The 12,864-nt window shown below is 38.2% G+C and overlaps 1 protein-coding gene across 1 annotated transcript in view; it reads left to right on the top strand.

The window, feature by feature from the left end:
- Window positions 1-12,864, top strand: part of ADGRB3 (adhesion G protein-coupled receptor B3) — a gene marked incomplete at both ends in the record, with an annotated part of 785,802 nt that overhangs the window by 415,568 nt on the left and 357,370 nt on the right. The gene's annotated exons all lie outside the window — the stretch shown is intronic.

Raw genomic sequence — 12,864 nt, 5'->3', positions numbered from 1 at the left:
GTAGTGGACAAATGTAGGGCCAGATATGGGCTCTGCTACTGATAGGGTATGTGACTTTGGTCAGGTCACTCCATCCCCATATGTACAGTCTGCTCCTCCAGAGAGCTTGCTACCTAAATTTAAGACCCTAAGTGTTTGGTTGTTGTTGTTATTTTTAATCTCAATAGTACACTTATCGTTTATTTAACAAAGCAGCCAGGATCCCAGACTTCTAGGTAGTTACTGTAACTAAGTGGGAAACCACTGGTGCCATGCGTGTCTGTTTGGAAATAGTTTGTTATGCAGTTGTCTTCTGTAGTGTAATGACACAAATGGCCCAAAAACATTTCATTGGTACTTGCACTTTGCTATCTTAAGAAGCTCCTCTCTTCCATGTATTTATTTGTCATTAGTCAAATCCTAGCTCTCCTGAATGATTTATACAGAAGAATTTTTTTGGCTTTAATTTTATAATTTCTGCCCCTTAACACGTAATCTATCACCTGCAAAATTGTATCAACTGTCTCTATAGGTGAATTAAATAATTCTCTAGTGCTAAATCTTCCTGAATTCATAAATGAATTAGTTCTCTTTTGTCCTTAAATAATGTCTTTTGCGCAGTCCAGAATATTTTTCTATTGCTCATGGTCTGAAGAAACCTAATGAGGTCTGTTTGTTGCCCACATAAATTTTTCATGTGAAGAACTTTAACTTTAGAAATGTAACTAATGACTTATGTGGTTAGTTTAATGTGTTTTCTTTAATTTTATCTTCTGTTTTGGTTGGTGGCATATGAATACGAGAAAGCAGGTGTGAATGAGTGTGCCCTTGTGTATATGTCCTAAAATATTTATCAACAGAAATGCAGTTCTTTTAGATACCATTAAAATTCATACTATGGGCTTAGGAGACAAGCCGTGTTTTTTCCTTTAAAGTTACATCAAAGAATGAAGATACTTTTTAATAAAAGTTAAACTGAATTGAAAACCCAATAATAACAGGCTGTAAAGGTCACATAACCTTATATACTGGACAGTAATTTTATTCAAGTTGCAGCTGATAACTACAAAATAAGATGTTATAGTCATAGGGAATGAACAATTCATACAGGAATGATTTACATTGGTTAAAAGTTCATATATCCAAATATATATTCTGATATCAAATAAAGCTTGATACGCTGAAATTATTAAAAGGGTCTAAAGTGCAATAGGAATACAGGGGGATATAGTTGGGACGAAGATACTGAAACGTTTCCTTTGCCACTACAGAACGTTTTAATGGTCAACTTCAATATCCATTTGGGCTACTTTATTACTTTTTGAAGTATGAACCTTCCTCCTTTTAAAGAGTCTTGTCTTCCTTATTTGAGAGCCTTGATTGCCCTCTTCTTTTTTCTAGGCAGTCTCCTTTTGCTTTCCCCAAACTCATTGCCTGATTAATTCTCTTTTAACTTTCCCTAACTCCTTCAATTTTTTCTTTGCCTTCTCTAAAATGTAATAATGTTTTTACTAAAGAGGATAACCTCTATCATCTTTAAAATGTATTCCAAGAATCCATAATATTTCAAAAAGTATCCTAGTAGATTAAAAATATGTAATGTTTACTTCTAAAATATCAATTTCTTAACAGCAAAGTAAGTATATTATTGAGCAGTACAATTTAGACTACATATGCAAAGCAAAATTGTAATTGGTTTGTGTGCCCTTTTTAATGACATATAACTTATCGTAGTGAAATAGAGCACTCAGTCTTAGAGTGTGTGCTTTTATGTGTTTGTGCATGCATGTGTGTAGTGAGGAAGAGTAATTGTTATTTGGGGATTATTTTGGGTTGTTTGGTTTTATGATCCAAAGACCAAAACTGTTTTCTGAGCTTGAGGGGAAAGAAACGATGTTCACAAATATAGAGCTCCTGTATTCATTTTCCTCTCAACAGTCATTCTTCTTGTTGTTGTTGGTTAGCTATCTTATATAGAGTAGTGTGTGTGTGTTCATCCCAAGCTCATGATTTATCTCTCCCCCACTCCATGTTTCCACTTTGGTAACCATAAGTTTCTGTTTTGTTAATAAGTTCATTTGTATCGTTGTTTAGATTCCATGTATGAGTGACATCCTATGATATTTGTCTGTCCAACTTACTTCACCTAGTATGAGCATCTCTAGGTCCATCCATGTTGCTTCAAATGGCACTGTTTCATTCTTTTTTATGGCTGAGTAGTATTGCATTGTACATATGTACCACATCTTCTTTATCCATTCCTCTGTCGATGGATATTTAGATTGCTTCCATGTCTTGGTGGACTCTTGGGGGGCCATAAAGGAGGAGATAAGGAGCCAAGTTTGAGTTATGTTTTGGAAGAGAAACAGTGACCACAGTGATGAATGAGCTTCTGGCAGGTGAATGTGGAGGATAACTTACTGTTTAGTGTCCTGAGAAAAGGGTAGGTGGAGGTACCCTGTTAGAGATGGAAAATGCTGCTAAGGGAAAGAATATTTTGATGAAGAGTGGGTGGAAATCAAGAGTTAAGCTCCAGAGATGCTACACTGGAGATGCCTGGAGACATACCATTGAAGAGTTGAAGTAGGCAGGTTTGGAGTTCAGAAGAAGAGTTCTTATACTCATTCAGCCCATACTGAAGATATTTGTGTAAAACAGGTGTCTCGCCAGATTGTAATTTCTTTCTATGTAAGGATTTTTTTCTTTTTAAATTTTGGATCTTCCACAGTGTTTTATACAAGGCGGAGAATGGTTGAGGGGAAGGATAAAAGGAAATTGGCATATATCATGTCCTACTGTGTATAAGAAATGAGCTGTCTTTGGCTTAATCCTCATGAAAGGCTATTGACTTTTTACAGATGGTCAAAGTAAAACGCAAATAAATGATTTGCCAAAGATCACAAGGTAATTGGAAAACCAAGTGTCTTTGTCTTCAGGGCCCAAAGATATCACATTAAACCCCAGTGCTTGCTAGTGAGCCTTTAGAAAACCTCATTCATTACAAAAAGTTACAAGGAGCTGTGTCAAACCTACTAGATGTTAGGACCCTAGTACATATCAGTAAATAGGTATAAGCTTTTGGAGCTTATAGTCCAGTGTGTGAGGCTGATAATAACTCAACATAAAGCTGGATAATATTTACCTATGAATATAGAGCCATAAAGAAAACAAACAGGTGATATAATAGAGAGGAATGAGGGAGCTGAACTTCTTTAGATTGGGTGGTTCAGACAGACCAAGCTAAGGAAAACACAGTTTAGCAGACACTTGAGGATAAGAGTAGAAAAGAATATTCTAGTTGGAGAGGAAGAGCCCTGTGGTGGAGAGGAAAGACCAGGGGCAGTGAGCAGGACAGCGGTTTGGCCGTGATCTACAGACAGGCAGGTGCCAGCCATGCGGAGCCTGGGAGGCCCTCGTGTGGATCTGGATTTTACTCTAAAAGCACTGATGGGCCACTGAATTCTTTCAAGTGAGAGAACAACATGGTGTGATTTACATTTTTAAAAGTTAACTCTGGTTTCTGAGAGGAGGACTTGAAGGAACAAGGGTGGACTCAAGGAAGCCAGTCAGGCAGCCCTCGAATTAGCTCAGGTGAGAGATACTGGAGGCTTCCAGAGGGATCTGGAAAGGAGACAGAGGGAAGAAGCATGGTGTTGATAGATGGTTGTAGGAGATGCAGGAAAACCAGGACAACCCTTGCGTTTTTGGTTCAAACATCTTGAGTACCTGGTGGTACCTTCTAGGAAGATGGAGGAGAAGTGCTTTGGTGGCGGGAAATCAAGAGTTTTGCCCCCAAAAACGTTTGTTGAACTAGAGAACCACAATACTGGTCACATCAGATAATTGTTCTTCTATGATTAAATACACGTGTTCTTGCATGACCATTCAGTTATGAATTGTCTGGGGTGGCTTCCAGGTCCTCCTAGCAGACTCGGTGGCCCTTGAAGCTGAAAATATTTATTTTTTGGCCCTTTATAGGAAGTTTACCAACTCTGCCGTAGAGAGTGGCCAGAACCTAAGTTTAGAGTATGGTTTTCCTTTTTCTAAACCAGTGGCCCTTTTCCATAATCTTTATAAAGCCTTTGACTTCTTGTAAAGCCACGTTGGCATTATTTAGGTACATCTTTCTGTTTCACAGTTAGTTTACTATTGTGGTTTATCTTTTTCTCTCTCCATTTATTGTTGGTGTCTTTCCCTGATTATTTCTCTTTACCCTCTAAAAGTGAATCTCTCCTAATCTACACTTCTCAGCCTCTTTTCTTTCATCTTCTTGATGTCGGCACAGCTCACCATGTCTCTTCTGCAGGTGTCTGCACGGAGGCCAGCCGACCAAAGAAGCTTCCACTATTTAGTAAAGGTCCCCGACCCAACTCATCATTCTCTAGCAGATCATTTACTGTTACTGACATTAGATCTAGTTCTGTTTGTTCGTCCCCTGTCTCTCCCCAGGTACCATGCTGGTCCCACGAGGGCAGGGACTTTAACTGTTTTGTTCACTGGTGTATTTCCAGTGCCCAGAACTGCACTTGGCATGTGATAGGTACTCAGTTGATATTTGTTGAATGAATGAATCTGTCCATTGTATTCTCTCTTTGGGGGGGAACTTATCATGTCCACATTATCAACTATTACTTCTTTTTTTAAAAATTTATCTTATTCACATATAATTGATTTACAATGTTGTGTTAATTTCTGCTGTACCAACACATGACTCAGTATATGTATACAACTTTTTCCATGTTCTTTTCCATTGTGGTTTATCCCAGGATACTGAATATAGTTCTCTGTGCTCTACAGTAGGACCTCGTTGTTTACATTACTTCTAATTAGAAGACAACCAGTTTACATCTCTAACTTCTAAATTTGATCATGCTCCAGATCTCAGATCACTTAGCCTAAAGTGTCATTTCCAGCCCTTTGTTTGACTGCTTCTCTACCTAAACCTTCATGCTCTATTAAAAACGTTACTCTTTTTCTAGGGCACAGTAAGTTCCCTCACCTCATACCCCAGACACTGCTATTCTGATACTTCTGGAACATCACAGTCCTTTTCCAGGCTCTGGGTCTGCACAGGCTCTTTCTTCTTCCCCTAACTTATACTCAGCTGTCAAACCACAGCCCACATTCTCCCTCTTCAGAGAGGCCTTTCTTGGCCGACTGACCACATGCCATCTCATCAGTTATTTCTTTCATGCCACCTGTCACAACCTTGAATCATCTGAATTGTTTCTTCACTAACGTACTGTGTGCATCCCCCCACTAGACTGCGAGCTTGTTAAGGGCAAAGACTTTGTGTCTCTTGCTCACTTGCTAGGTCCTCAGTGGTAAGACCCTGCTTGCAACACTCTCAGGGCTCGCTCAATAGAAGTTTGCTGGATGAATGAATTTCCAGACAGAACTCTTGAGTCTACAATGATCGTTCTCCTGTCAAGTCGTAGCACTTGGCAATGCTAGTACTCTTCTGGGGATGGATGATTACTGTCTCGGGAAGCCCTGGGATTGTTGACCTTGGTTGTCATTTCCTGACTGTATGGGTTCTTGTCTTCTCGCAGGTTCCTGCCTCACTCCCCTGGTAAGGTTTGAATACCCATAGATATCAAAACAATACATCACACACACACACACACACAATGCTGCATACACAAACTCTCTCATTTGTTTTTACTTGGTTTATTATCATCTAAAGGTCCTTCCTCTAGGAAGGAAGGACAGGAATACTGTTCTTCATTTCACTGGTTGGGAGAAGAGGGAGAATTTACTTCCTAAAGCATTGTCTTTATTGATTTGGTTTTACCATTCAGGTATACATGCAAAATTGATTTGCATATCACATTTTGTTTTGTATTTATGTGAGGAATGAAATCATGAACTACTTGTGTAGAGAAGATGAAAATTTATAAGTGACATACCCTTTTTAAAACCTGAAAGAAAATTGGTATAATCAGGTTAAATTTCTCTCATTAAATTTTACATAGCGTAGAAAGAAAAAGGCCTTCAGAAAGAACATGCAATAGTTAACAGAAAAAGTGCAGAAAATAAGATATTTTAGAAAATATTTCTCTTTAAAGAAAGATTGTAATATTTAAAAATAGCTTCTCCAATATATGTCTGCAACAGGGGTAGGCAAACCTTTTCTGTAAAGGGCCAGATAGTAAACATTTCAAGCTTTGTGGACCGTACAGTCTCTGCTGTAACTGTTAAACTCTGCTCTTGTTGCCTAAAAGCAGCCCTAGGCTTCATGTGAATGAATTGTGTGTCTGTGTTCCAATAAAGCTTTATTTGTAGACACTGAGATTTGAATTTTATTTAATTTTCACATGCCAAGAAATACAATTCTTCTTTTGATGTTTTTCAACCACTTAAAAATGTGAAAACCACTTTGAGCTTGCAGACCATCCACAAACAGCTGGTAGGACAGATCTGGACCGTAGGTTGTACCTTGCCAGTCCCTGGTTGAGAGAGTTCAGCTTGAACAAGGGTGGTGTGTCTGCCTGGGGATGTACCATGTAATCATGTAAACATGTGTGTCAGCAGGATTACATGTTGGAGAATAGGAGTGACCTGAGAAGAAGCTGAGGAACTCCTCCATAGAGAACACTGAAGTCTGGCAAAAAGGCCAGGAGCAGAAATAAGAAACAGGCCTTGTGCTGCAGAGGCTCCCAGGCTTTGAAACCGGCTAATGGATAATAAACAGAATCTGAAGCTGATAATTCACAAATAATTCACAGGTTTTTCTATTTTGATGCCAGAAAGGAACACACAAAATGATTAATTATTTAAAGTTTCACTATGTATAATATGTCATTGGAAACTAGAAAGTTGAAAAAAATCTTTGACTTGCCACATGGTTACTTTCTTGACTGTCCATCAAGTTTGTCTACTTTTAAATATCAGGGGAGCCTGCTTTTTCTCTTAAAACAAATCTGTGAACTCCTAATGGGAAGAACGTTTCTCAACTAAATCTCTGTGTGCTGCTCTGGGTTGTGGGGATGCTACACCCTGTAGGTGGGATGGTGGCGGCTGAACTGATGGATGCTCTCAGCTCTCAGCACCCTGGTCCTTGCAGATGCACTTCCCACCTCCTCTGTTTCCTGGGAAATGGTGGCTACAGGCTGCTCTCAGGGAGCCTGTTCTTTCCCCACAACCCTCAACACTCCAATCCCAGCCTTTGGGAAGGAGACAGAGTAAATGGGGGAAATAGAGTGGGGAGGGGAGAAACTAAAAATCTCTCTGAATGTCTGAGTGTTTCCTGGAAACGATGTTGGAGATCATGATGGACCAATTAACATGTGTGTATATATAATATCTGCATTCCCTTTTGATAACCATTGTTCTTCAGTGGTGCCTAGTTTTGATTTTCTGTTGGGCAAGTAAGATAGTTTTATTTCCTCTAACTGAGTCACCATGTCGATCTTTTATATTTAGTGCAAAAATATTACAGTAAGGCAAAGTAAATTTGCTGTTTGTGTGTTAGGTATAATCAAACTGCATCACACAGTACAAAATCCTATACTTCTGAGTAGGCAACTGAGATTTGAATCACAATGCCACCATTTAAGTGTCCTCTTCCTCATTTAAGAAAGGAAGGATACTGACAACACCAATACCCCCTGGGCTTGTTTTAAATATTAAATAAGGTATCATGTTTAAGGCATCTGGCCAAGTGCTGTGCTAGAAACAGGGCCTGGCGCAGAGGAACCACATGATAAATATGTGCTGAATCAGTTAAGGAATCCGGTAATGACAGTGCCAAGGCCATGGCAAATGTGCAATAAAATCAGCTGTGCTTCCCATCCCTCCCAAACGCCCTCAGGAGTTTACAAGCCACTCAGCATTGCCATAGGAAAATAATGGCTTCTTAAGCTGCTAAGTGCCAGGGGGGTCACACTACATAGAGGCTCTGCTCAGCCCCCATGTGCTTGATATGGGTTCAAGAGCAGGACTGAGTTCCTTATTTTTTTTTCTTAATTATTTTATTGAGGTAGAGTTGATTTACAATGTTGTGTTAATTTCTGCTATACAGCAAGGTGTTTCCGTTATACACAGACATACATTCTTTTTCATATTCTTTTCTAGTATGGTTGAGTCGCTTTCTAACACACTGATGCAATGCATCATTTCCTCCCTCCCAAGTTTTACTTACAGGATTTTGAAACTGTGCAGGTGACCATCTAGTAATATCGAGTGATGTTTTCCATAAGCAATTCCATTTTGATAACTGGCCAATTTTCTAATATTGGTGAGTCAGGACCCCGTTTGTAAGTTGTGCCCTCTGAATCGACATGAAAAATGATGCAAACCTTAAATATATGGGAAACATCAATAGAAGGGAGCAGTGAGAAGGACTGCTTTTAGGGCATCCCGTAAACAGCTTCTTCTTTATCCGCCCCGACAATGAAGGGTCTATGATTGTTAGGTGTCCTCACTTGGGAGTTCCCTCCACTCATTATAGAATGTGAGTCACTGCATTAAGCACTTAGGTCAGTGCTTAAAAGTAGTGCTTTTGAAGTTCACTGTGCAGTCTGTGGCCATGGCTGCAACGGAAGTATTGAATTTGTCATTCACGATGCAGCCAATAGATTTTTAACCTGACTGACCTTGTGTAGCCAAATAACCAGAGAAGGCCCCCCTTGCCTCTGGCAGAAGCTATCAGAAAAAAAGGAAGGGAGGGAGGGAGGGGGGAGAGAGGGAGGGAAGGGATAAGTAAAAAGGAAGGCTTATTCACTCCCTAGTGGTGCATTAAAGTACTAAAGGATGATCTCTATTTATTTTAAGTGCAATTCCTGCCTTTGATCATCTGAATATAGTCAACATTAAGTTTTGACTATGTAATCCCATGCCTAAGGTCACTGAAGGACAAACAAAACAGAATGTTTGTTGTAAAAGTCAAATACTTTATCATACTATGGACATACAATGAGGTAGTTCCCAAGTTCCCTTGGAAGTGATTATGAGAAAACCTACTGGAATAGCCAACACTTCCATAGGACCACCCATGCTCCAGGTCCTAGTTAGGCACCCAACTCCCACATTTTGGCATATAGTTACTTATTTCATCCTCCAGCATCCTAGTGAGGTAAATAATATTATTATTCCCATGGTACAGAAGAGGAAATTGAGGCACAGAGAGGTTAGGCAATTTGCCCAGTGTCACACAACGTATAAAATGAACTTGGAATTTATCTTCTAAAATGAGACTTTTGAGAGTGATAGGGGATGTTAATCATAATTGTACAAAATATCAGAGGTGAACTGGCACCGGCCCTAAAAAACTAGGACATCATAGTTAGCCTAAACTACCAAGGATTTGAATCCAGGGCCCAGATCCAGAGTCCACACTTACCCCACTCTTGTAAACTGCCACCTACCTCTGCTGGCACTCATTTGCCCATTCTGCTGTTTCCTACACCATTTACCATACACTTTCACTCTCTAGCATTTTCCTTCCAGATGCCTTATTTTTTCTCATTAAGTCTTTTTTTTTTTTTTGCGGTATGCGGGCCTCTCACTGCTGTGGCCTCTCCCGCTGCGGAGCACAGGCTCCGGACGCACAGGCTCAGCGGCCATGGCCCACGGACCCAGCCACTCTGCGGCATGTGGGATCTTCCCGGACCGGGGCACGAACCCGTGTCCCCTGCATCAGCAGGCAGACTCCCAACCACTGCACCACCAGGGAAGCCCATCATTATGTCCTTTCTTAATTGAAGTATTGTTCATTTCAATGTTGTGTTAGTTTCAGGTGTACAGCAAAGTGATCCAGTGATATATATACTTATATATTCTTTTTCAGATTCTTTTCCCTTATGGATTATTACACAATATTGAGTAGAGTTCCCTGTGGTCCTTGTTGATTATCTATTTTTTTTATATATAGCAGTGTGTCTATGTTAATCCCAAAGTCTTAATTTATCCCTTATTTTCTTGTTCATGATGCAACTGATTCAACTGTAGTGGACCATTCATATTACAAGGATGAAAAGGACAAGAGTCCCCATCGTCCAGGACCTCAATTAATAGGGACAAAGGGCTAAAACCTCATGATTTTCCTCAGGAACAGGTTAGAAGCACCACCTGCTTTGAAGAACCAAAGGAGAGCTCAGTGGTTACAAAAACAAAAACAAAAGAACAGCTCATGTGCTTTTAGACCCATTTGCAAAAATTTGCTTATGCTTTCTGATGAGCAAAAATCTATACCGAACCTCAATCCTTTGAGAGCTTGGCCAATAACAAATATGATGCTGTCAGAGGATTTTATGCTGCATATCCAAATGCAAAATGACAGCATTAAAAATGCAAACTGAAAGTCAGCTGGGTTTGTTCCAAGGTTTATCCATGATGAGTCACCTATTTTATTGCATAAGAAATCAAATCTAGAGTTGTAATTAAAACACGATGCAGTGAATTTCGGGTAGTTCTTGAAGCATTCAAGATGTGCCTATTTGTTCAGGGACATTGTGTCCTTTGAGATTTTTTTTTAACTACTTTAATCTTCTGTAAGAAAGACATTTTCTCAATTTTTGAGGAAAGACGCTCTATCCTCTAAATACCCACGATTGGTTTTAATGCAGCAATTGTTACAGAAGCAAAGTATGTACATTGTGCCCTCATGCTTTGCATTGATGTCCTTTTGCAGCACTAGACACATATGTACTCTAGACATACTTTAAGGCATTCTTTTTTTTTATTGAAGTATAGTTGATTTATAATGTTGTATCTTTTTCAGATTCTTTTCCTTATAGGTTATTACAATATATTGAGTTTAGTTCCCTGTGCTATATAGTAGGTCCTTGTTAGTTACTATTTTATATGTAGTATTGTGTATATGTTAATCCCAACTTCCTAGTTTATCCCTCCCCCACCCCTTCCTCTGTGGTAACCATCAGTTTGTTTTCTATGTCTGTGAATCTATTTCTGTCTTGTAAATAAGTTCATTTGTATCACTTTTTAGATTCTGCATATAAAATGATATCATAAGCTATTTTTCTTTCTCTGTCTGACTTACTTCACTTAGTATGATAATCTCTAGATCCATCCATGTTGCTGCAAATGACATTATTTCATTCCTTTTTATGGCTGAGTAATATTCCATTGTATATATGTACCACATCTTCTTTATCCATTCATATGTTGATGGACATTTAGGTTGCTTCCATGTCTTGGCTATTGTGAATAGTGCTGCTATGAGCATTGGGGTCCATGTATATCTTTTTGAATTATGGTTTTCTCTGGATATATGTAAGGTATTCATTTTTAATCTTACCTCTTTTGAGCTCCCTAGTTCCCTAAAGACTAACTGCAACTAAATTTTTACCTGAGGGTTTTGGAGAACTTCAGTGAAGAAGGGAAGGAATTGAGGATTGGATTGGTCCAAGTGTTTGGTACAGGGACTGAAAGAAGGAGAAAATGAAAGTCATCTTTAAATCATTTTTGCTGTGTGGAAATAGTTTTTCATGTTAATTAATCACTGCAGGGTCATGAAGAACCACAGTGTCACCTTAGGCATCTTCCTAAGTAGGTTTAAGGTAAAGATGTACAATTTTAAATACTAAATATTTTAAAGAGCATGTATACTGATAATTTGAAGGCTAGATTTGAAGCTTATCAGTCTGTGAAGTCATATCCCTTTTCATAATGTATTTATTGAAAATACCATCTTACTTTATGGACTACATATCTACTAAAATTAATGAATACATGTTTGTTTTTATATCCTTCTGATGCTCAATATTATGCAACTTAAAGGACTTCTTGCAGAAGTTAGTGATCCTAATTGATTTTTATATTCTTTTAGTCTAGACTCAAAAGTCAATCTAATCTATATAGTCATCATTTAATACCCAATGTACCTCCAACTGAAGAATGAATGCATTTCATAATGTGAGATATATGCATGTATAATTATCTCATTTTTATATTTTTAAGAATAAGGTATTAGACCAGCATTTATTCAGGATAAAGTGATATATAATTGGTACAGAATAAGTTTCCTCCGTATGTTATTTATTTCTTTTGTTTGTTTGTTTATTTTTGTTTTCTATCCAATGTATATGGAAACAGCGGAATTATTAGACCTCAAGATCCAACAGTTTATCTCTTGTTTGTTTTCCTTTATAGTAGAAACCAGAAATCAGAAAAACCTTCATTTCTTTTCATCAGTTTTTAGAGCAGAGAGGTGAAATAAATTTCCTCTAAACACCAAGACAACCAAAGTTAGAGTCAAGGAATTTGGAAGTAGATGAACTTAGTTTTGCATATTGGATAAAGCTTGTAGGGCCCTTAAGAAAAAGCATGCTACTAATGTGCTGATCTGTCCATCTGTACACACTGAAGGCTTTGGACCCCTTAGGACACATGAACTGGGTTATTTCTGGACAACCAAGACTACATTGTTTGAATTATTAAAGAAACTAAAATAATTAGAGATGTTGTCCAAAAACAGCCTTTCACATCCATAATAATTTATGAGTTACCCAGCACCCTCTTTCCTTCAACATTTAATTACAAAATCCTTTTTTAAGCTTATTATGTCAAATTACAGGCCAAATGAAATTCTATCCTATGCTGAAAATGGATGTGTATAATTGCCTGAAAGAGCTTTAATAAAGTATAGTAATACATAACCAGTTTAATTTACAACTGAGCCAGTGGTACAGTAATAGATTTATACAGCTAATATTATTAAATTCTTAATTTTCATTCTCTCTTGTTTTAATTACAAGTTTCTTTTCAATGAAATCCACTTATGAGGAGTCTAATGGTTTCTTACTTCACCTTTCTTATTGGGATAGCTTTTAGAGTTTACTCATCATATTTCCATTTAAATCTTCCAGGGAACACCTGAAACTTTAATGTGGAACAAGTATGGACCTATGTAAAAGCTCTACA

This window comes from Leucopleurus acutus (assembly GCF_964270905.1).
Source record: "Leucopleurus acutus genome assembly, chromosome: 15".
NCBI classification, from domain to species: domain Eukaryota; kingdom Metazoa; phylum Chordata; class Mammalia; order Artiodactyla; family Delphinidae; genus Leucopleurus; species Leucopleurus acutus.
This window is presented reverse-complemented; position numbering and strand designations above follow the sequence as displayed.